The following is a 24,583-nucleotide window of genomic DNA, read 5'->3' on the forward strand; positions in this document are numbered from 1 at the left end:
TGCCCGCCACTCCCCCTGCTTGTGTGCTCTCTCTGACAAATAAATAAAACCAAAACAAAACGGAACAAAAACACCTTTCTTTGGTCTTCATGTTAAAGATGAAAAATCTCAGGTTCAAGATGGTAGGCCACCTGCCCAAGATCACACAGCTACCTGTAGTCTTCTGTTCTCTTCCATTAACAAAATTTTGAGAAGTGCAAACATAAGTCAACTTAGTGATTCCAAGATATTTAGTGTTTCACTCTTGCCACAAATATTCAATTCAATGCAACAAGCAGATATTGACTGCTTTTTATGTGTGGAGCTCTGTGCTAGGTGCTAAAAGTATGCAAATGAATAATACACATACAAGGAACAAAACCAGCCACTTCATCTGTCCTTGGAGACAGAAGTTTATCTAAGTCATCCAGTGCCCAGCACTGGAATGGTTAACTAATGAGTACTTCTAAGGTATTTGTATAAAACAATATAAGAGGTAGTGCATACCCTTAAATCGCTCATATTTCCTGGAAATGATTTTTTCCTATTTCTATTTTCCCAGACTGAATCAACAATCTGTTGCTTTGTTTAGTTTTTTTTTAACAATGTTAATGTTTATCATAATATTGAAATATGCTAAACACAAAACAACTAAACTTTTAATAGGTTATAATAAAAGTGTAATTATTCATTAAAAATCAGGATAATGTTTTAATGTCCTAAGAAAATCATTCTTTTTAAATCCAATTAATTGTGATTTTTTGCATGAAGTTTAAAAAGCATAACTACATGTTTTTTTCCTTTAAACTTCCATTCTTTTAAATCAAATATTTTAAAGTGTGCTACATTGAATATAGCTTCTTGGTCTCATCTACATTTATTTTAAGGAATTTACATTTATTTACTTGTATTACAACCTTTCCATCCTTCCCACAGTTTTATATATGTGTGTGTGTGTGTGTGTGTGTGTGTGTGTGTGTGTGTGTGTGTGTGTGTGTGTATTTAAACCAGAATCCTTACCATATTTGCTGGGGAACAATATAACCAACAGAATTCTTTTTTACTATAAAAGGGGTTGTTTTCTTTTCCAGATAATTCATTGTTAGTATATAGAAACTCTACTGTTAATTTCATATCCTGAAACTTCACTAAATTTGTTGATTAGATCCAACCAGTTTTTTTATAGAGTCTTTAGGACTTTTTATACATGAAATCATGTCATCTACAAATAGAGACAATTTTACTTCTGTCTTTTCAATTCTCATGCCTTTTATTTCTTTTTCTTTCCTAATTCTTAGCCTACTTATTAACTGGATTTTAAGAACATGGATAGACTGCACAGTTTAGCTTTCTATTAACTTCAATAATCATCTCTCATGGATTGTAATGTACACTACCTGCATTTTGCTTATTTATTTTTTATATGTAAAATCACAGAAAAAAATGCATCTGACAAAGGAACTCAGACCTAATCATGGAACAGTGAAGGTAAAAAGTATAGGGATTTTAGTGTAGGGATTTTAACTATAGCTGTTATAGTTATTTCCAAATCCTAGAGGATAGAGTAAAATTCTTTATCTTACATATATGCCTACTGCACAAGCCACTAGTTAGAACCAATATTCAGAAATAAATCATTGTCCCCAGTACAATCTTTTTAAGTTCTTCAACCAACACAATGAAATTATACAAAGCATTTATTAGCTTCAAGGTCTTTTTGGGTTCCACAAAAACCTTTGCTTGCACTTGTCATTTTTAAGCAACAGAAACCAAGAGCTTGTAAATCAGTTAGAATGATTAACATCAGAGGAGCTTTTTCAAACATGCAAGAAAAATAGGAATTTTTTTTTCTGCCTTTCTTATTAAAGGAAAAGGAAGGAAAAGAAAAACAATTAGAGTAACTTCTTTGTATTGTCAAGTATTTTCAAGTCATCTCCCAGGGCTAGATCAATCACTAGCACACTATGTTCCTGCAACAAAGAAATAGAAAAGAAAAAAATTTGCAATCATCAAGAGGAAGAAGAAAGAATCAGTGGTACCAAAATGTAAATTGTACAAGCAAAATTATTTCTAAATTAGATACCTTATTATATCTTGGAAGTGTGTGTTTCTGCTATAGCTTTTATTTCTACATCATCTCTAATGTGATCCTCCACAACCAGGAGGCAATACAATTTCTTGTCATTATGCACATTTTTTATGATCTAGAACACAAAATGCAAAAATATCCGTGAAATACCTTACCTGTTTCAAAAAAAACAATGTCAGTTTTTAGGCACTTTAAATACAAATTACATACAGAGGCTTCACTGGCTAGATACATTTCCATTTTGAACAGAAAGGAGAAAAGAGGAGAAAAACTCAAATAACTAGACATATCTCATGTAGCTATGAAAAAAAGGTATTTTATTTTTATGATAATATTTTACATCCAAAGGGGGAAAAAGCACAAAAATACACTACATTAGATGTGCTTAAAACAAAGGCATATCCCAACAAGACTGCCCATCAGCTTTTACCTTACGCTCTGGTCCTCAGGCTATTGCAGCAATTGGCACATCAGAGACAAACAATGTCTTTATCCTTGTGAACCACCTTTGAGAAGTACTATTTCAGAGGCTGCCCATTTGGATGTGATAAGCACTTTGTCCTTTATGTAAATAAGTATTTCATGTAGTCTACAAAGAAAGATGCTAACTGTTTTGTTCTTTATACATGTATGTCTAGGATATCTACCACCAGGGTGGCTTAATGACAAAGATCTGGTACTGGCTGATATGTTCACCGTAGAAAAGTATATAGTGAACACTTTCACAGCAATTGACCTCTTGAGTACTACGATCAAATTTTACCAAGAAAATACGGTGGAAAAAGAAAAGGAAGTATATCCTCTGAGTTCCAGAATCCTCTTTTATTTTTTTCAAAGATTTTATTTATCAGAGAAAGAGAGAGCACAAACAGGGGGAGTGGCAGGCAGAGGGAGAAGCAGGCTCCCCACTAAGCAAGGAGCCTGATGCGGGACTCAATCCCAGGACCCTATGATCATGACCTGAGCCAAAGGCAGATGCTTAACGCACTGAGCCACCCAGGTGTTCCCAGAATTCTCTTTTAGAATCAGCATTCTTTTTTATTGCTTCGAGCCCCACGAAGATTCTAAACCAAGTAAACGCTCTCTCTTACAAGAAGAGAGAATAGAGAATGGATGGTCGAGCACGCTCTTTCACTTCCACCAAGGCCCACAGTCTTTCTCTCTACTACAGACAACCCTTTAGGCATCATGGTCTAAGACACACAGTAAGAGAACAATAAACTTCAGGATAATGATGGAGATGGAGAAAGAGACATAGAACAATAGAGATAGAAATATAAAAGAGGTGGAAACAAAAACTGGAAGAGAGCAGTGGAAGAGTGCTTAGATTATTCAGTGGAAGCACAGAATGCTAGAGCAGTAAAAACCACTTCTCTTATACCTAAGAAAAATGAGACCCCAGAAGGTTAACTGTCTAGTGGAAGGATTGCTGGCCACTAAACAACAGAATGTAGCCCCTGTTAGCTACCCAGATGCCAAATGTTACCAATATTAATTATATGGGGAAAATGACCTTTCAGCAGTATCAAAGGAATTCCAGAATGAGGCAAATAACCCAACAGAGTAGGGCTGAGTACAAGACATCAAGACACGGTGGGAATGATAGTGAGCTAGAGAGTGTATGACCCCTCCTAGAAGAGGTTAGGACTACTTAACTCAAGGGGATTTTTGCCTTATGGTTATATAGGTCTGGTGTTACTGGAAATACTGAATTTTCAAAAGAAGTCAGAAATCCAGATTTTTAGTGGCAATCCCTTGGTATTGTTGGAACCTATTTCAAGATTTTTAACTCCCACACAGACCTAACATATCTGTAGCCCAGACACTGCCTACAACTGTTAGCCTATGAACCCTGGTCTATAGCTGTCCAAATGTCCTCAAAAAAACATTTTTTAACGTGGTCAAACTGGTCAAAAAGTGGTGCCTTTAGTGACTTCAATTAGATCACCAATGGATTTTGGCCTACAGAACTCTTCATGGACACCTCTTTAAGATGGATGGTGTGATTTGCCTTCATTTTCTCTTGCTCAGCCTTCCCTGAGGGCTACCTAATTGGGCAGGCTTCTCTGGACTGACAGACAATCCACTTCACAGTCTTGTCTTCTTTGGGTTTGCTGAGATTGAGTTTTGGGGATTAAGGTTTTTCTGAGTTATGATTTTATCTCTTTGCCCAGTAACTCAGCACTCCTGCCTGCAAATGCACTTGCGTTAAACTTATTAAGGGAAGAAGAGGTGTCAAATTTTCTTCAGGAACTTGTGAATGGCACAGGGTTGGAGAACAGGGAGAAATAATTCCTGTTTGCAAACTGAATGTTGTTAAATCCTATCTCCTATGTAACATAGCCGAGGCAGGTACAGGAAACACACACACACATACGCACACACACACACACACACAACACACACATACATAGAAAGCAATTTCAACCTCATTTAAACCTTCTCACCCATGGTCCCCAGTTTCTCTGATGTTGCTTCTTTTAAAATTCCTGCTGGGCCTGATATTAGTCCATCAGTAATTAATTCAATAAATAAATATTAATTGAGCACTGACTGACAACAGTGAGCATAACAATGTATGTATCCTCATGGAGTTTAAATTCTAGAGGCAGAGAGAGATATAGGTGCACACAGTGGTGTGCTGGTAAAAGTTTAACAAGTGGCTCTTCAGAGAAAGGAGTCTGATTTACAGTGTTTAATGATTTCTGTGGTATAAATACTCCCACCATGGATAATTTCAAACTTCCAACACGACATCACTGAACATAAAGCTGACAGAGACGGTCATTAGCACATCACTGTATGTTTCCACCATATCCATACAATAGATATAAATAACCTCAAGAGCATAAATAATAGCAAAATGTAGAGAAGTAATAGGAAAAGTTGAATTTTTAATATTATGTCCTTGTCTTCTAATATAATTTATTTCATTGTAAGTTTACATAATTTAATTTTTAATACTGTTTAACAACTGTTTCCAAAAATTCCTAAAAATTTAAAATTTGGTTTTCTTCATCTAGTACAAGCTGATTCCAGCACACTACTGGATATAGGTAGATTAATAGATAAATTTTTAATATAAACAGGTGATAAACTAAAGAACAATAAGGGAGAGAAAGAGACAAAGAATAACAGAGGAGGTTATCCAATGGAAAAAAAAACCTAAGAATCAAAAAGGAGGCTAGAAATGGCCAGCCAGTGACAGAATGCCTTCTACCACATACCTGCCTAGTATAATCAATCAATGCTTTAACACTTCCTATGAAGGGAGCTCTCTACTTTAGCACCCCATTCCACCTTTAGATACGTCTGACTGAGAGCAAGTACTTCCTTTTATGGAGCTAAACTCTACCTTCCTGTAGTTGTGGTTTTTAAATTGAGTTTTATTAAGATTTAGGAGTTCTACAAATGGGCCCCAAGAATCCCAAAAAGCCTCACAGTCTGATGAAAAGCAGGAGGGGAAACTGGTTAGCAGGGGCCATTCCAGCTTCTGCTTCTAACAAGGCAGTTGTGTAATTTATCTCTCTGTATACTGGGAATCTCTGTATGCTCATATTTGAGAAAATATTTTTTATAGTTAAAATCTGGTTGAAACCCACTTATATATGTATATACACGTATTATTTACATATTACTTATTACATATACTTATATATTATATACTTCTACCAATTTATGAATTTTCACAATAATGCATATCTTGGTATCAGTAAGGACGGGCTAGCTCATGCAACAGTAACAACTAATCCCCAAAGTCTAAGTGGTTTGATATGACAAACATTTATTTCTCACTTATGCAAATGTACTCCAAGTTTACGTGACATTGCTCAATTTTGCTTACTTTTATTCATCATGGAAAGTCACGAGGTTACATGTAGCTTCAAGGAAAAATCAAAAAAGAGTATACCTCCTGCACTCAGAAGGAGCAGAACTGAAAATCTTATTGAGTAGCACTAATGTCTACTACAATTTTCTACTCATTTGGCTATGTACTATTTATAACCACCTAATAATTTCAACCAACAACTAGATCTTTAAAAGGGCCATATGAAATTCTGATACTTACCACTACCTTCACCTTTTATTCCTTACTGAAAACCACTAATTGAAGAAGAAGATGTACCTTTCCACCACTTCTAATTTTGACTTTTAACACTTCCAAAGAGGTTATCAACAACTACAATGAGCAGAAGTTAATGTTGCCATCTAAGAATGAAACTTTCAGAAAGAAAACCACAAATGGCAAACTTAGTCCTCAGGGGAAATAACCCAGTCCAAAATATATATACCTGAGTCTATTTGGGGACTTCCAAGTCCAAGCAAAATAACTAGTGTGCAAAGCCAGGAAAATATGCCTGAATACAAAAGAAAGAAAAAAACACTGATGTGTGCCTTTTCAGCTTTATTCTTTTTTTAAAAAAAAAGATTTTATGTATTTATTTGACAGAGAGAGACACAGCAAGAGAGGGAACACAAGCAGGGGGGAGCGGGAGCCCGATGCAGGGCTTGATCCCAGGTCCCTGGGATCATGACCTGAGCTGAAGGCAGATGCTTAACGACTGAGCCACCCAGTGCCCCTCAGCTTTATTCTTGTTGTAAGGGTGAGAGCGATGCTCCTTCCAGGTCTCTACATTTCCAAGTCAAAGCAAAAGTTACCTTTACACTACATACAGACAAATGCTAGAATGCTAGAATATTTTCTTCTTCTTTCTCTCTTACCCTTGACATTTATGCTAAGTACTCTCAGCAGTTTACCTCTATTTTTGGGGTGGTGGAAGCTTCTTAACCTTATGTTCCAGAATAACCCTCTAGAACAAAGGTTGGTAAACTGCAGCCCATGGACAGAATCCAACCTACAATTTGTTTTTATATGACCCATGAGCTAAGAATGGCTTTTACACTTTAAAGGGGTTATAAAAACAAAAACAAAGAAAAATATGCAACAGTGACCACGTGTGGCCTGCCTGTGAAACCTAAATTATTTACTATCTGGACCTTTACAGAAAAAGCCTACCCTTGCCTGCTCTATGATTAAAAGACCCATACTCATTGGATATCTGTGATTCAAGTTCAATTATTCCATTAAACTGCATCACAAAGTTAGGAAGCATGAACAAAAAAACAACTTCTACTAAGGTTATTTTGCAAGGAACCATCACAACAATTTATGGGTAAACATAGCTCCAACAAGGGAATTTTTCCAAAGAATTCTCATGAATTTCTAGGATGTATGGACTTTGGGAAGAAAAGTTGTCCTGAAAGTGAAGAATTTGTTAAAACCCCCTAAAGGGGCAAAATTGGCAATTCCTCTGTAAAACAGGCATTCCTCCACACAGATGAGAACAGAGTATTTTATGGCAGTCCAGATGTAAAATATGATGAAATTTTAGTATGAGTCAGATTTCCATGAAGATAATAATATCATCACCATAAAAGTATTCACAATCAGTGCCAGAAAGATGTAATATATAAAGAGAATGAGTAAGAAGTTGGAAAGGAAAAGGAAACTAAGGGAGAGTCTCTCGAAGCTCATTTCAGGACAGACACCAAAAACTCACCAATAGGTTGTTGAAATTATAGACAGAAAGAGAGAGAGAAAGGCGGGGTGGGGGGGTGCTTTCAAGAAGATTATGGAGAGAATTACACATGGATGACTCTTTCAACATGAGTCTCTGTAGGATATATTCAGCTTCAAATTATAGAAAATCCAATAAATAAATCCAATAAATTGTTTACTTATATCTATGTGTGGAGGTAGCATTTCCAGAGTTCATTCCATTGCTCAACAAGATCATGAACCAGAGCCTCTTTCCATCCTTATGCTCCCCTACCTCAATGTGTTAGCTTTTTGTCCTTATAGTCACTGATGATTACTATAGTTTCATATATATGGTATCATCTCAACAATGTCCCAAGAAAGAAGGAAAGGGAGGGACAATGCCAGTGACCTCTCTTCATATGCACATCCTTTTCACTGGGAAGCAAATTATTTTTCTCAGAAGGTCCTCAACAGTCTTTCTCTTAAGTCTCTTTGGCCAGAACAGGGTCACATCCAAGTATTTGGCTTTGCAACTTCTAACATAAGCAGACAAGAGATAAAAGGAGAAAGGGTTAAGAAATCCTTTGCAATAACCAGCCGATCAGATCTGCTACTGATTTAAATAATTTGGGGCTATTTCATTAAAGAAAATAGCCACATTCTTCTACAGTCACTATGAGAGACAGGCTAGGTTTAATGGACCCTTGGTATCAAAGTAACTATTCTAATGATATGGGGTATAACTAAGGAGTCTGATTCATCTGGGCTTCTAAAAGCTGATCTTCCTGATGGCCTGCATACCAGCCCAACCCAGAGACCTGAGGAAGCAGCAACAAAGTCAACATTCAGGATCAACAGCATGAAAATCCACCAAGAAAATTTACTGTAAGATTAGACTGTAAAATAACAAAAATTGGGGCCCCTGGATGCTTCAGTTGTTGGAGCAAGTGACTCTTAATTTTGGGGTTGTAAGTTCAAGCCCCATGGTAGGTATAGAGATTACTTTAAAAAAAAAATGTAAAGAGGCACCTGGGTGGCTCATTCAGTTAAGCGTCTGCCTTCAGCTCAGGTCATGATCCCAGGGTCCTGGGATGGAGTCCCTTATCAGGCTCCCTGCTCAGCAGGGAGTCTGCTTCTCCCTCTACCCCTCCTCCCTGCTCGTGATCTCCCTCTCACTCTCTCTCTCTCTCAAATAAAACCTTTAAAAAGAAATTTTTAATTAAAAAAAATTTTACATGACAAGAATGGTTTTAAACAAGAGATTTTAAATGTGTGTGAAATGAATATATATGCAATATTCTTGTTGGAGATATATATATTTCAGTGATGATGTTATCTCTAAAAATATTTTTGGAACATTCATGTGGAAATGACTTTAGGAACAATTTATAAGTCACATAAGAAATTCAGTCTTTCACATAAGAAATTCAGTCTTTCACATCAGTCTTATTTCTTTATATTTCTACATAATTAACCCTTCAATGATTTTTGCATACAGAGACCTATCAATGTCTTTTATAAGTAATACAGCCCATTACTTAAAAAGTTTAATCACCAGATTTAATTCCTAATAAAATTTAACTGCTTTCTTTAAGTAAACTCACATTACAGCATTTACTATGTCTCATCACTAAGAATTTTTTTCAAAGTATCTTTGGTCTTATAGGTACAGTTTGTTGTGCGACATTAAATATGTCTGCTTAGACAGTACCAAAATTAAGCCCATGGTCTTCTTTTATCTTCACACCAAGCATGTGAAAGATATTCTAGTTACGAAGACTTGCACACATGAATCAGGAGGCAGTTCATGGCCATGAGGAGTTGACTGGTTTAACAGAAAGAGAAAAGAAGTCTAAATTCTGAGACTTGGGTTCTACTCCCCTCCATGATTTCACTCATTCACAAAATATTATTGTCACCTCATATATAAAAGAGGAACTTTATTTTCTACCTCCAGAAGGTAGAAAAATGAAGGATAGTTCCTTCATGGTTTCACTGCCTGTCAGACAACTGTAACACCAGGGAAAAAGGGGTAAGTAGAATAAGGGAAATACAAACAGCTACCAGAGGTTACAACAGTAGAGTGCATGGGTCATCAGGCATGGACAGAAGAAATGGCGGTGCTCATATTGAGATTAACAAGATATTAGGGTAGACAGAAGTAAAAAGTATGTGATAAAATTAGAGGGACTCAAATTTAGAGATGTAGGAAGGTATTAATCAAAACGGTATAAGAAGTTCAGACTTTATTTGAAGGCAATGGGAAGTCAGCCACATTTTTTCCAAGGCAGTTAGATTATCAGTCAGAACTAGGTTCCAGGAACAGAACCTGGTCAAATGAATGGATGGTGAGGAGGCTGGAGGCTAAGACTAGTAAAAAGAGTACTGCAAATAGTCGAGATATGCTGAAGTGTTGGGAGCCTGACCAAGTTCAGACACAGTGGGAAAAATAAGGAAGAGTCAGAAGGGTGAGACATAAAGGCAGTTACTTTCACCCCTGGCTGCTTCCAGAATTACCTATGGAATTTTAAAAATTCCTGCAAAAGAGAGAAATGAATTCTGCAGAAGAGAAAGCAAGAATGGTAAGTACACATAAGATGCTTAACCTCATTAGTTATCAGGAAATTGCAAATTGAAATCACTATGAGATACCATTTTACATCCCCCAGTATAAAAACAAAACAGAAAAACAAAAACTTGGACATTAATAAGTGAAGACAGAGATACGGAACAACACAAATTCTCAAGCACAACTGGGAGTAAACAGATACAACCATACAACCACTATGGGAAAAAATATGGCATTATTTTGAAAAGTTGAAAATGTAAATGTGAATGTACAATCCCACGATTCTACTTCTAGGTAAATGCCCTAAAGATGTTTAATGTGGACACCTAGAAAGAAAGAAAGAAAGAAAGAAAGAAAGAAAGAAAGAAAGAAAGAAAGAAAGAAATGAAGGAAGGAAGGAAGGAAGGAAGGAAAGAAGGAAGAAGAAGAAGAAGAAGAAGAAAGAAAGAAAGAAAAAAAGAAAGAAACAAAGAAAGAAAGAAACAAAGAAAGAAAGAAACAAAGAAAGAAAGAAAGAAAGAAAGAAAGAAAGAAAGAAAGAAAGAAAGAAAAGAAGGAAAGAAAGAGACAGAGGAAGGAAGGAAGGAAGGAAGGAAGGAGAAGGAGAAGGAGAAGAAGAAGAAGAAGAAGAAGAAGAAGAAGAAGAAAAAGAAAGAAAGAAAGAGAAAAGAAAAGAAAGAAAAGAAGGAAAAGAAAAGAAAAACAATGTAAATATTCATTCACAGGAGAGTGGATGAATAAATTGGGCCATGTTCATAAGTGGAGTACTACAATAGGTAAATAAGCCACAGCAGTAGGCCAGTAGGCACCAGCATGGAGGAATCTCACAACCATAGTGGAGAATCAAAAAGGCAAATCACAAAGTATAGACAGTATAACAATATTTACATAAAGTTCAAACAAAATTTGACCATTTATCAAGAATGATTTTAGAAAGGCAAATATCTATAATAAAACTATAATGAAAGATAAATATAATATTCAGAATAGAAACTACCCTTGAAGGGAGGGAGAAGGAAATGAAAGATCAGGAGAACATAAGAGACCTCGTCTCCTTTGGTAATGTTTTTTTAAAACTGGGTGGTAGCTAAAAAGAGTCATTTTATTATATCTATATCTTGTTTTTATATTTTATATTGTGTTTATTCTTCAAAATCTATGAAACTTCCACAGTACAGAATATGGATACCAATAGCCCAACATATCCAAGAATGGTTTTCAGGAGTGGTATTTTAAAAGGTCCACAGGTGACTCTTATGCATGCCAGGAATGAGAACCACTGTATTTGGATGACAAAATTGGCAAGGAGATCAACAATTTCAGGTTGTGCCGTAGGACTATAAAATGACACTCAATTTTGAGCTTCTGTTCCTAGAAAGAGAAACAGGTACCATTAACTAAAACAGAGAATTCAGTTACAACAGTCTCTACTGGAGAGCTAGATTAGGGAGAAGAAATGTGGACGAGATAAATTTAAGGTGCAAGTAGGACTAAGACCTCTTGTTGAAGGTAACTGGATAGAGCAGTTAATTTTTCAGTTAATTTTCATTAAATGGAGAACTTTTATCTGTTTGAAGAGCAGGACCGGAGAAAGTAGATTTCTTGAGGAGGTAGCTTCCAGCCCCAAGAACTAGTATACAGAATCCATGCTACTTTCCAGGAAAATGTGGTAAAAGAACTTGTTAAACTGCTTTAAAATTAAAGAATTTGTTAATAAATTATAACAGGATTAGGACCTCCCACACCTCGAGTCTTTCTACCAAGGGGTATCCTTGTGCTTATCTGCTTGGGAAGAGGTAGCTGTTGCTATGGCAATTACTCTCCTGCTTCCTTAAGAATAAAAAAGCTGCTGTTTATAAATGACACAGCACTTTACCCTTTCCAGGGGTAGAATGAGCTCTGTTCCCTGTGTCTGACCAACCCGTGGTCAAGTTGGAGTCATCATTAGCGACAGAGAGCCCTATCTCCTACTCTACACTCATCTCTCCTCAACAGAGTCACACAAGATGTAGGATTTGCCAGTTATGGTTAGGGTATCTGAAATTCTCTGTCCAGCTTCCAAGTAGCTAAATGGATTGTGAGGCTGTGGGGCAAGAAATTTCTCCTACTGGGGACCTCCATGCATCACTGTTAACACTGACTTATCTTGCAGGGATATCAGGAAATTTCCAAAAGTAAATCAGTGCTGATCAAATTAACTTTCTCACCTCACTTATCTTGTTCTTTCCTAAGAGCTAAAAGTGGGTAACTGAGTAATTATCACTGTAATTATTTCAATTAGTACATCATTGGAGTTACCACTGATTGCCAATGTTGCACATGTACTATTATCTATTATAATAAAATGTCAAAGTAAATATTTTTAGCCCCACTTTATAGATGAATGAAGTAGAAATCAAAGAAACTAATTTTCCCATGGTCTCACTGCTATCAAGTAGAGATTGAATTAAAATCTAAATCCAAGGAATTAAAAAGTTTTTTAAACAACCTAGATTTATCTTACTTAAAACCTATGCTCTTCCTCTGCATCATGATCCCCTCTTGAGGGAACTCTCATGGCCCACACTGAATGTCTTGTACTAATCCACATTTCTGGGATCACACACAATCTAATCTCATAAGTGAGAAAGTAATGATTCGATGAAATTTTATGATTTCATATTTTACATGCAATCATCAAATAATATTACTAAAATTTCAAAAAAAAAGTGCCTATCTAACTTACATTTGAAGTTCCACTTTTTTTGTATTGGATTATTGAGATTGGTTTTAATCATTCAAGGAGATCAACATGGTTGTTCAGGACTAGAATCCATTCTTCATTCTTAAAGATTTGTGTATCTGATAAATGGAGAACCAGACCACCTGAATGTACTGCAGAGAGAAAAACTCTCTGTACCTCAAATATGGGATCTTGACAGAACTCCACCCTGATCTCAGTCTCAGAATGCCCTGAAAGATAAATACTGTCACTGTCACTTCTGCCTTTGAAAGTCTAACCAAATCTGAAAATATTCATTTATTTGCTCCTTTGGCTCCACTGAAGTATCTGACGGCAAAAACCTTTTCTAACCAAATCTTAGTCTTTTTCCCTAATCAGTCTCTTGCTGTGTTTGATGCTGCTCTTACTCTTTTCCTTCTGAGTTTTTTCCCTTGACCTGATTTCTCAGAAACTATACATTCCTGGCCTCATTCTATGTCTGGGGTCATTCTCTAACTTCTTTCTGTCACTGCAAATATGCTATTTACAAAATCATGAAAAACAAAGCCAATACAAGACAGAGTGAGCAGAAAGATATTAGAGAAAGGGATATTAGTAAGCACCTGAGACTAGTAATACAAATAGGGAAGTCATTCAGAGTGGTCTCTGAAGTTAGACCAATCAGATCACAGCTCTGGCATACCTACTAGCTTGTGACAATCAATCATTCAATCACCACATACTGAGCTCTATAATGTCCCAGGCACAGTAAGCGGTGCCGAGTAGGCAGTGGTAAACAAAAAATCTAGGTTCCCTGTGGTAGATTATGTTAAAATTTGCCAAATGTTTCATTTTTCCTCTCTGAGGAGCCATCCTCCTAGGAGGATTATGTATACGCAAACTGTTGTACTTAGGAGTGGTCATGTGACTTGCTTTGGCCAATGAAACATGGGCAAAAATTCAAAAGCCATCACGTGGTCCCCTGTCCCTGTTCCTCCAGGTGTGACAATTGACAATGTTCCAGATAAAGGCTGTTCTGTCAGCAAATAATAATACAATAAATATTCCTCCCTAAGCTTCAAATTCTGTACCTGTGTAATAACATCCACCTCATACGTGCGCTACAGGGAATTTAAAAAGACAATGTGTGTAAAGTTCCTAGCTTTATACATGTAAAATATTAAACATGTATTATATAATAAGCCCTTAGCTAGCTGAAGAAAACACTGTTCTGACCTTTGTGTATTTCCCAATATTTATAGGGAAGACACTCAAATAGCCAAAAAATTACAGTTCTGTACATGTGGTGCTTGGAACACAGAAAAAAACAAGATTCCTCTGCCAGGTAAAACTGAGCTAGCTCATTAAAGGAAAAATAGACATCCTCTCCAAAGAAAGGGACAGTTGCAAGAACGAAGGAGGGAAGAGGGAAAAAGCATGAGAGACAAAGCAAAAGCGTGAAAAAAAATGATCACAGCACCCCGGGAAAATTACAAGTAATTTAATAAAGCTAAAGGATAGGATGCAAATAAGGAAAGAAGCAAGACCCCAGGCAGGGAAGGCATTTAGGCAGAGTCCTGAGGGGGGAAGGGCCCAGTGTGCCAGGCCTGGAGCTCGGTTTTCTGACACAGGAAGCTACTGAAGAATTTTAAGCAGGGAAATAATTACAGCCAGATCTGCATTCCAGAAACATCCCTCAAAGCAGTGTTGAGGGTGGAAGAGGCTAGAACAGAGAATAGTTAGAAAGCTGCCAAAGGATTCTAAATGAGATACGATGAGAGCAAAATCAATGGCAGGGACAGTTAAGCAGTGAATTTAGCTTTGACTTCTGCTAAATAAAGCAGAAGAAGCCCTATATTTTTATTTGACAAAAGAAATCTTACAAGTTTATCTGGAGAAACATTTTCCTAAGGTGTTCATCTTTAAGAACGACAGTGGTATGTGGATCCTTATAAAATGTAAATCAAGTAACACAATGAACATCATTTTCAATTATGATTTTGCAAAAGCCATAGTTTTAGAATCTATATGATGTGAGATTATAAATTATAACTGTTGAAAATACAGGGAAGACTAAATATGTCACTACCATGCATCAACAATCCCACTACCAAAAAATAACTATCATCAATTTATAGTGTATATTCTTCTAGCCCTTTTTGTGCATTCATATATGTACAAAATACAAACACAATTCTATTTTTTAAAAAAAAAGCAAAAGTTTATATAGAATCTGGCTATCATGTCAGTAAGAGTCACAATAATGAAGTGGGAAGGGGGGGCTCGAGTTTAACATAGCACAACTGGAAAACAACAAAACCAACTCATGTGTACACTCCAGTGAGTTAATAGATCTCAATAAACCAAACACCCACTGAAATACACACATAAACTTTCAATTATTAGAACAGTCTCACTTTGATATCTAAGTCTCAGTCCTTTCATTTTGAAATTTCAACCTGAAACTGAATTCAAAGCTCTTCTACTCCCCTGCCACCAGTGAAAGCTAGACTTCTGCTGTTGACTCTTGAAAATTGTGATAATACGGTGAGGCATCCTGACTACCATGCCCTTCCTCTCAAGGCTAACTCCTCTGAAGAAGGGGAAGAGACCAGGGGTAAATCTCTCCTAATGTAACTGGGAGAGATTGGCATCCTCCCCCCGACTGTTCTCCTGGTTATTGTTTCTCTGATAAATAATGACACAGGGCTATGGATGCCTTCCATGTGGCAGGAATCTCCACAACACCCCTTTCATTGGACCTCTCTTCCCCAACACTGCACTCCCCCAAAAGACAACCAACTGTCTCTGTAGGGTATGTAGTAACTTTTGTTCTCAGCCTTGGACCTCAGCTGCAAGTCCAGAAAACAAGAATGATCTCAGTTGATACCCTGTTTAATGGTATGTTTGTGAACATGTTTGTCTTTGCTGTTACAAAATTATCTTTCAAATTATAATTTATAAAGATCTTATCCAAAGCTTATGTCATAAAGAAAGGCTGCTTACAACACCAGGATCATACATCTAGTGTTATATCTTGCTTTAATCTAATTTACACTACATCATAATGCATTTTTCAATTCACCATTCTTCAAAAAAATGCTTTTTATAGCTTTACTCATAGTAGTAAAATGTTCTCATATTAGACAATTATGTTGCTTCTCATTTTTGCCCCTTATAAGTAATGCTATGATTAACATTCTTGCTTATAAATCATTGTGAAAATCTTTACTACTACTTTAGATTTTATCCTAACTATGAAATTGAGTGTGGACCTTTATGGCTATTGACACAACTTGATGATATTGGAAAATTGTACCAATTTATACTGCTGCCCCCAGATTAAAAGATCCTTATGCTACAAATTTTTCAATACTAGCTATCTTTCATTCTGAAGCCTTTTCTGAATTATCAATTTAGTAACAGAAAAATGGTACCCTCTTGTTTTAAGTTGCACTGGTTTGATTACTATGGATAATTAATATATTATATGGAGAATAATAAAGTGTTTATTAACTGTCAAGATTTTGGATAACTAATCACACTCTCCACCCCCCCATATGCACACACACACCATACACACCCTCTTTGTGTCTCTCCTTCATACATACAGAGTATATTAATAATATATTAATATAATTAATTATATTAACTATAATTATATGTTAATTATAATTAATATAATTATATAGTCACTAAAAATTGAAGCAAGAATCACACTAACCAAAAAATAATTTTCTCAATGTTTAGGCTGATAAGATACTTAATTTTTGCTAACAATTAGGTGTCCCAAAATTCTTCTAAAATTGAAACATAAGGAGCAGAGGTGCATCTGTGGAAAAGAAAAGGCTGAGAAAAAGCTGAGCCATGCATGTGCAATATTTTTTTCCCAAATTCTTATAATCAGATAAGTCAATCCTCCCTCACTTAGGACAGAGTGAGAAATGGGGAAATTAGTCAAGCTGGTTCCCTAGCTGAAGTCCGCCTAGGTGGAAACATGAGGCAGAAGAATAGAGTCTGTTCCTTACATAAGCCAGATATACAAATTATTTTATTGATTGCCTTTATGTTCTTGACTCATTTCTCTTTGGGGGGATTTGTATTTTTATTATTGACTTAAAAATACATTTTATTAAATAAGGACCTGTCTTTGTCATATACACATCAAATGTTTTTCTCACTTTAATGTAATTTTAGCTTATAATGTTATTAAACAGAAACACTTAATTATACATTTGATATCTCAACGAACTTTTTAAAAACATAAAACTTTTTATTTTCACATAGGTTTAGATTCATAGAAAATCTGCGAAGATTATATGGAGTTCCCATATACACTCCACTCATTTTCCCACTAATGTCCTTTTACTGTTCCAGGATCCAGTCCAGGACACTATATTGCATTTAATCTCAGTTTGACTCTTAATTTTGGTTGTACTTTTTTTTTATTTAATTTATGGAGACAAGACTGTTCAATTTCTGCTCCCAAACTGACCAATCATTTGATAAATAATCATTGTGTTCTCCAGTGACTTGAAATACCAACTTGATCTTATAAATGACTTCCAAATTAATAGTTCTTAAATTAAATTCCTACAAAAGCAGAGATGCAACATTTAATTTTGGCTTTCCAAGCATAAAATGTGTTTGCTCAAGAATGTGTGTTGAATGAAGAGTGAATGAATACATATACTCTAGGAAATGCAACAATTTTAGGATAGCCATATACTTTCTGATAATGTAGAACAGCCAACCTATTCCATAATTAGGTATTTACCCATGACAAATGAAAACATATGTTCACAGAAAGACTTCTTTAAAAATGTTTGTACCTGGTGTATTTGTAATAGCCCATGACTAGGAACAACCTACATGGATAAATAAATTGTGGTATGTCCATACAGCAGTAAAAAGAAAAGGCATTAAGTTGAGTGGGTGTAAAAAAAAAAAATGAGACAAAAGAGTAAATATTGTATGATTCCATTTATATAAAATGCTAAACATACAAACTAAGCTAGAGTGAAAGAAAGGAGTTGGGTGGTTGCCATGGGCTGGGGTGGAGAGAAAAACAACCGGCAAAGTCACATGAGGAAACTTTAGAGGATAATCAAAATATCTTGATTGTTGTGGTAGTTTCACAAGTGAATATATTTGTCAAAATCACCAAGTTGCAGACTTGAAATGAATGTCACTTATTTTACATGAATAGCATCTCAATAAAGTTGTCTTAAAAATGCAAAAGGTGCACAAAATAATCCACAAGTTATAGGAATATATATTACAACTCATCTTTTATCAATTTATTGCATCTCTATAAATTTCTGTTTCCATGTATTCTCTGTATCATATACACACATACATATATATTTACACACATACAACCATACATACATAAGATATAATAATGTGCTTTAAATAAATTTAGTTGTAGGGATAAGGGAGATTTAAAGACTACCAATCTAGCAAACTAGGGAAGAAGAGTGATTTGTCTCTCTTGAGCTGTTTGTGTCAACCAGCAGCTGTCTCAAGCAAGGCTTTGGCAAGCAATATGCTTTAGCCAATTCACAACAGAATTTTCTGTTAAGTGCCCAGAGTGCCCTAGTCCTTCTGTTCACCTGGCTCTCTACTCTGGGTATTGCCCAGAGCTCAAAACTTGGCCTTCTGCATTATTCTGTCTTTATTCTAAACCTTTCCTTAGAGCTCAAATACAGGCTTCTAATATCATTGGGATGCTGAAGACCAACAAATCTATACTCCGATCTCTCATCTGTTTCCCTTTGCCACAACCCCTGCCACCTATTGGACATGCTATTTTCCAAAGTTTTATCCCAACTCAAATTCATTATTTCTAATCACATATTTTCCCAAACTGATTCCCATTCATGGTCTTGTACTGCCAAGTTAAAAAAAGAAAAATACTGTAAAGTTATCTTTAATTCACTTTCCTCTTTTACTTTAAAATAACCATTCCTGCCAATTTACCTTTTAAGTCTTAATTTACTATCTGTGTCAGTGATTCCTTGTAACTATGGAGGACCCTTTCCTCAAAAAGACCACACTGGTACACAACATTCTTCATACAGTTTCACATATGATTTCCAGGGACCACCCCCACCCCGCCAACCAAAAAGGTATGGATCTCTACACTGTTCACTTCTAAAATCTGGTTTCTCCGATGAGGCTCTTTCTTGAGAGTTTCAGAACCACTTTCCAAGTACTTTCCAGATAGCTGTTATTTCAAACTCTGGATGTTCAAAACACAATGTGCCATCTCCCCACCCCAAATGGCAACTTTTTCTCACTCCTTTTATTAATGACTGGTAACACCATCCTCTAATCAATTAAAACACTAATTTGAATATTATTGATTTCTTTCTCTTCAAACCCCACACATCTACATGGTAATTACAGTGGCCTGAAATCATTGGTTAAGGGTTTTAAACATAGTTTCATTTGCCAGGGTGGTAAATGTATTTCTAACACCATATACACTCAGGTCATTTCTGTATGAATATAAAACAAAGTGACTCATTCCTTTTCAGTTTCTGGTAGCCAATGCTCCAAATTATCAATACCGCATTGTTGGTTTCCCTCAGTTACCTCAAATCTCTTGCCTCATTCCCAGTCCCTTTCCAGTTCTAACATCTCCCACCACCCATGTCTTAAAATGGATTTAACTCTTCCCTCACCAGCCCCCTACAGAAACTCCGGTGGCCTTATCCACATTCTTAAGTCTTTCTACTCCTGGGGCAGCTTTTCCTGGGTCAGCGGGACCTTTAGAAAGCCTGTGATAACCAAATAGAAAATGAAAAGGTTGAAGAATACTGTTAAAGATTTTACACTCTCCCACCCACCCCCAGTGCTGTTATCATTCCTTTCTCAACCTGTATGCCACTATGTGTAATTTTGTAAGGAGGCTGAGTAACTCATCCCCTCTGTCCCCGCACCATAGCCATGCAGGTGCTGGAACCAAGCACAGCATTATCTATGCATCTCAGTGTTCCCTACAAATGTTAACATTCCCAAACTGTGCCAAAAGATGAAGAAAACATTTGAAAGGCACTGCAAACACAAAAAGGCCCTCAAGAGTCTAAAAACAATGAATTTGCATCATGACATTTTACCGTCTGGGGAATTCAATGCCACCAACCTATGGTTAAAACCTAAATGATTATGGCCAATTACTTTTGGAAGAGAAAGTTGGCTTAGGGCCAGAGGAAGCAGCAGAAGGTGAGAAATGCTACCTCTGAGCAGTTGAAGGGCACGGACTGTCGTCACCTCAGGAAGGAGTTCAATGGGGAAAAACAAAATCAAGTCAGTAACGAAGCTGAAAGAAGATCCCGGGCACCTAGGAAAGGAAACCTCCATGCAGAAGCCGAAAGCCAGGAGCAGAACCCAAAAATGAGTCAGAGGAAATGCGGCAAAAGGTCAGACCTTAGGGAAGGAAGCAGAAGATGCCAAGCCAGCAGACGGCTGAGGGCTGAGATCAGGGATGAGTCAATTCAGCTGTTGTTGAGGCCAAAAGAAGGCTCTCCTTTGAGCAACCAAGAGGGTTAATAATTCTTTACTGAATGAAATGGGCGACACTTAATTCTACACTGAAACCTAAATGATTCAGTATATTATTTTAGTCTGTGCAATAGTCCTGTTTTTTTGCTTGCTTAGCCTTACACTTCCCCCCTACTTTCCTCATTTCTCTCCCGACTGTCTTTTTATGTCATTTTTTTATTTAATGTTAATGCAACAGCAGCTTTCAAGGTGTTCCAGGTCAAAACATTTTTTTCTAACTTAATTGAGATGTAAGTACACGTAATGATCTCATATTACAAAGGGAGAATCAAAACCATTTTATTATCGTAAATATTATGATTCTTTGTATTACTAGTAGCTACCATTTACTGAATTTTTTTTAACATTACGTCATGTCCTCTGGTGGATGACAGTTATTCCTCACAATATCCACAGGAGGAATTATTAATTCCAAACAATGAGGAAACCAAAGCTAAAAGAGGTCAAAAATTGTCCCAGGATCCTAGAACTAATAAACGGCAAGGATGAGATTTAAACCTGCGATGTATCTGATTCCAAACTCTGTGCTCTTAATTACTGCACTAAGCTAAATTTTATTTAAAAGATCCTTATTTAAATAGGACTCACGTAAAATGGGTCATTTGTTTAATGAACATCTGTCAAAGCACTGTGATACTTACTTAATGTATTCTTCTGGGTGCCCCTGGAACAAAAGAAAAAAAAAACAGTATGACAGAGCCCAAGCCTTCCAGAAATCTGAAGTTAGGGCTGAGGACACAGTGATGAACTAAAACTAATATTCGTCCACAGCTGTACGTAGGCCTTGAGTTTGAGTCCTGGAGATACCACTGCCCAGCAACGGCACTCTGAGCAAGTTACTTCTCCTGTGTGAAGTGGAGATCATGAGGGTATGAGCCTTACACGGGGCTCTGAAGATAAGGTGATATAACACAGACCAGCGTTTCTCAACCGTAGGTGATTTCCTCCCCCCTCCCCCCGCCAAAGGATATTTGGCAATGTCTAGAGGCATTTTTGATTGTCCCAACTGGCGAGAGGGGGGGAAGAATGCCATTGGAGGAGGCCAGGATGCTGCTCAACATCCTATAACGTACAGGACAAGCCCCCCTCCCCAACAACAAGGAATTGTCTGGTCCAAAATGTCCATAGTATTGAGGTCGAGAAACCCTAATGTAGTAACAACATGTAATAGGCCCTCAATATTAGCTCTTATTACATTTACATGAAAAGGTGGTACTGTATGTACTTAAGTTGCAAAAAAAATTAATTAAAAAAATTGTAAAAAAAATAAGAAGAATTTGGAAACATAACCCTTAAAGACAAAGACTTACAAGGCCATATATTAGGTAAGAGAATAGGCTTTTGGAGTCAGGTGGATCTAGTTTGAATCCCAGCCCTGTGTGATGTTGAGCAAATTACTCAGACTATGAATCTCTCAGTTTCCTCATCTTTAAAATAAAATGTACCTACTTTTCTTTTTTATTTTTCATGAAGATGAAATGAGATCATTTATGCACTTAGAATATAATAAAACTCTCAGTAAGTATTTTTAAAATTTTAGCATATCGAATCTTATGCAGGACCTAGAAAAATATAGACTTGGGACTGGTAAAAAGAAAAGAAAAATCACCTCTTGTTATACAAACTTAAGTAAATTACTTAATCTGGCTGAGACTTACTGTTTTCATCTTCAAAATGAGTATAATAATGCCTCTATCACAAGGGTATAGTAAGAATTAAATGAAAGAGCACTTTAAAGCACTGAATAAGGTGCTTAACACATGGGGAGTACTCAGTAAATACTAGTTACCTTCTCTCACAAAGACAAAAAACAAGGTTTTGGGGCACCTGGGTGGCTCAGTCCATTAAGTGTCTGCCTTCAGTTCAGGTCACAATCCCAGGGTCCTAGGATCCAACCCCGTGTGGTGGGCTCCCTGTTCAGCGGGGAGTCTACTTGTCCCTCTCCCTCTGACCTTCTCCCCCTCTTCCACTTGTGCTCTCTCTCTCAAATAAATACATAAAATCTTTAAAAAAAAAAAAGAAAAGAAAAGAAAAAACAAGGTTTTTATAAAGGTACTGAAGTTGAAATAAATAGTAAAAATTGCCTTTGCTAGAGCAGAAAATCTAGACTGAGGAGAATGGGAATACTCCGTCATTTATAAATGCTCCACCTTGGAGGAGCCCTCTAATTGTATCTGAAAGGAAAGTTATATATGCATCTCTCTCACCACCCACCTGCTTTCGACAAGCATCCTTCTTTGGGCCTAGGAATGTCACTATGACTTATCGAGGCTGAAAGAAGAGTACAGCTCTTGGCTGCATTTGCTGGAAGAATAAAAATTGAATTCTTCAACTACAAATTTAACTGCATTTTATGAGCACCAAAAAGATCCACAGCAGTAACTATTCATAAATGAGCTAAGGGCAAGGCATGATGTATTAGAAGATATTTGCTATTCTGCCTCTAAAAAATGATCATTGATGAGGTTTATGACTGTCTCTGAAAATAACTGTCAGGCAGTAACACCTAAGATGAAATTACTTATTCAGTTATTGACCACCAAGCCGAGGCAGATTATCTAAAAGTATAATAAACGCTATTTCAGAAAATATAGCTTAAATTTCAATGAAAATAAGAAAACATCATAAACCATCCAACTCCAAGGTATTAATGTTAAGGCCTTTTTAAAATATCCTGTGCTATATGCTTAAGATAATTTTGCAACCAAATGAAGGCAGTGTTTAGGTATCATATACTCTAATATTTCAAGTATGAATGATGTGTCCATATATAAAGGAAACACTAATATAACACATATAACTTTGCTAATCTAAATGGCTTAATGACTGCATTTTCCATTTGAAATGACACATTTGCTGCCATTTGGCAAAGTTGATTATCTTATGGCAAGTCTATAGGGTGTCTTTGATGCAGTTTCTGAATTCATTTTCCATTTTTATAAACCAAATATCTACCCACATACCACACAACATGTTCAAAAACAATTTTACTTTCTGTTATAACCCATACATAGTCTAAAGGCCTGACCTATCAAAAAATGAGCTACTTCCTCCTTCCCTTTCTGGGAAAAAGAGAATAACAACAGAATACTAGAAGCATTCACCTGGTTCTGTATCCCTCTAAACATAAATCAGCCACAGCTAAAAAGGTTCTAGCTTGTATCAACTACAGGACACATATAGAAATCAGAAATGCAACCTTTTGAATTTTGCCTGCATCCATTTCCAATGTCATTCAATGCTATTCACTTTCCTAAAATACGACATTTGTCAAGTCTCACCATACCAGTACTCCAAAAAATGTCAGAGGTCTTCCACTGCTTTTAAGATAAAGAACGTGCTCCTTAAACTCCCCTTCAAGACACACTCAAAGTTCACAGTGGGTCCTCCACCCACCTTGCAAACACGTCCTCCCCTCTCTCTCTACTATGTGGACAATTGTTTCAACCATTGCCTAACTCTACCTTATGCTGTTTGCCTTCAAACGTTTGTGTTCTTCCACCTGCTCGATGAACACTCCCTTTGCTCTCCACTGAGAGTCCAAAGCCCGAATTTAAACCTCCCCTATTTATGGCCCCAAGGCCACCTGGTCTATAGGACTAGATGAGGATCATACAGTTTGGAGGGCTATGTTCCCACAGACACCATGATCAAAGTACCCAAACTATGCTACCTGAAGAGCATCCAGCCACTTAGGGAAGGCAATGAATAGGATTTCTCTGAAGGTAAAAGGGTTTACAACAGAGTTCCCTAGACCTTCCAAGACTCCAGAGGAGTAACTATTCATTCCCTGCCAAATACCTTCTACTAACATCCATCAAAAAGCTGCTCCAGCTGCCCTGCTCACACCCACCCTACTTGGGAAGCCTCCTCCTCTCTCACAGGAAACCATAGCACATTAAAAAGTTCTTCAGGCTCCCTAGTAATCAAAGAGAACAAATCGAAAACAACAAAGAAGTCATTTTCCTCCTCACATCCACAAAAGACCAACAAAACCCAGAATCAGAGGGATGTGAGGAAATGATCACTCTGATGCATAGTTGGTAGAACTGTAAATTTGGTATAACCTTTCTGAAAGGCAATTTGGTGGGAAAAAGCCTTCAAAATGTATATATTCCCTAACTCAACAAATTA

Source organism: Eumetopias jubatus, unplaced genomic scaffold (assembly GCF_037043125.1).
Source record: "Eumetopias jubatus isolate StellerSeaLion01/CBP00866 unplaced genomic scaffold, mEumJub1_p1.0 scaffold_4, whole genome shotgun sequence".
NCBI classification, from domain to species: Eukaryota; Metazoa; Chordata; class Mammalia; order Carnivora; family Otariidae; genus Eumetopias; species Eumetopias jubatus.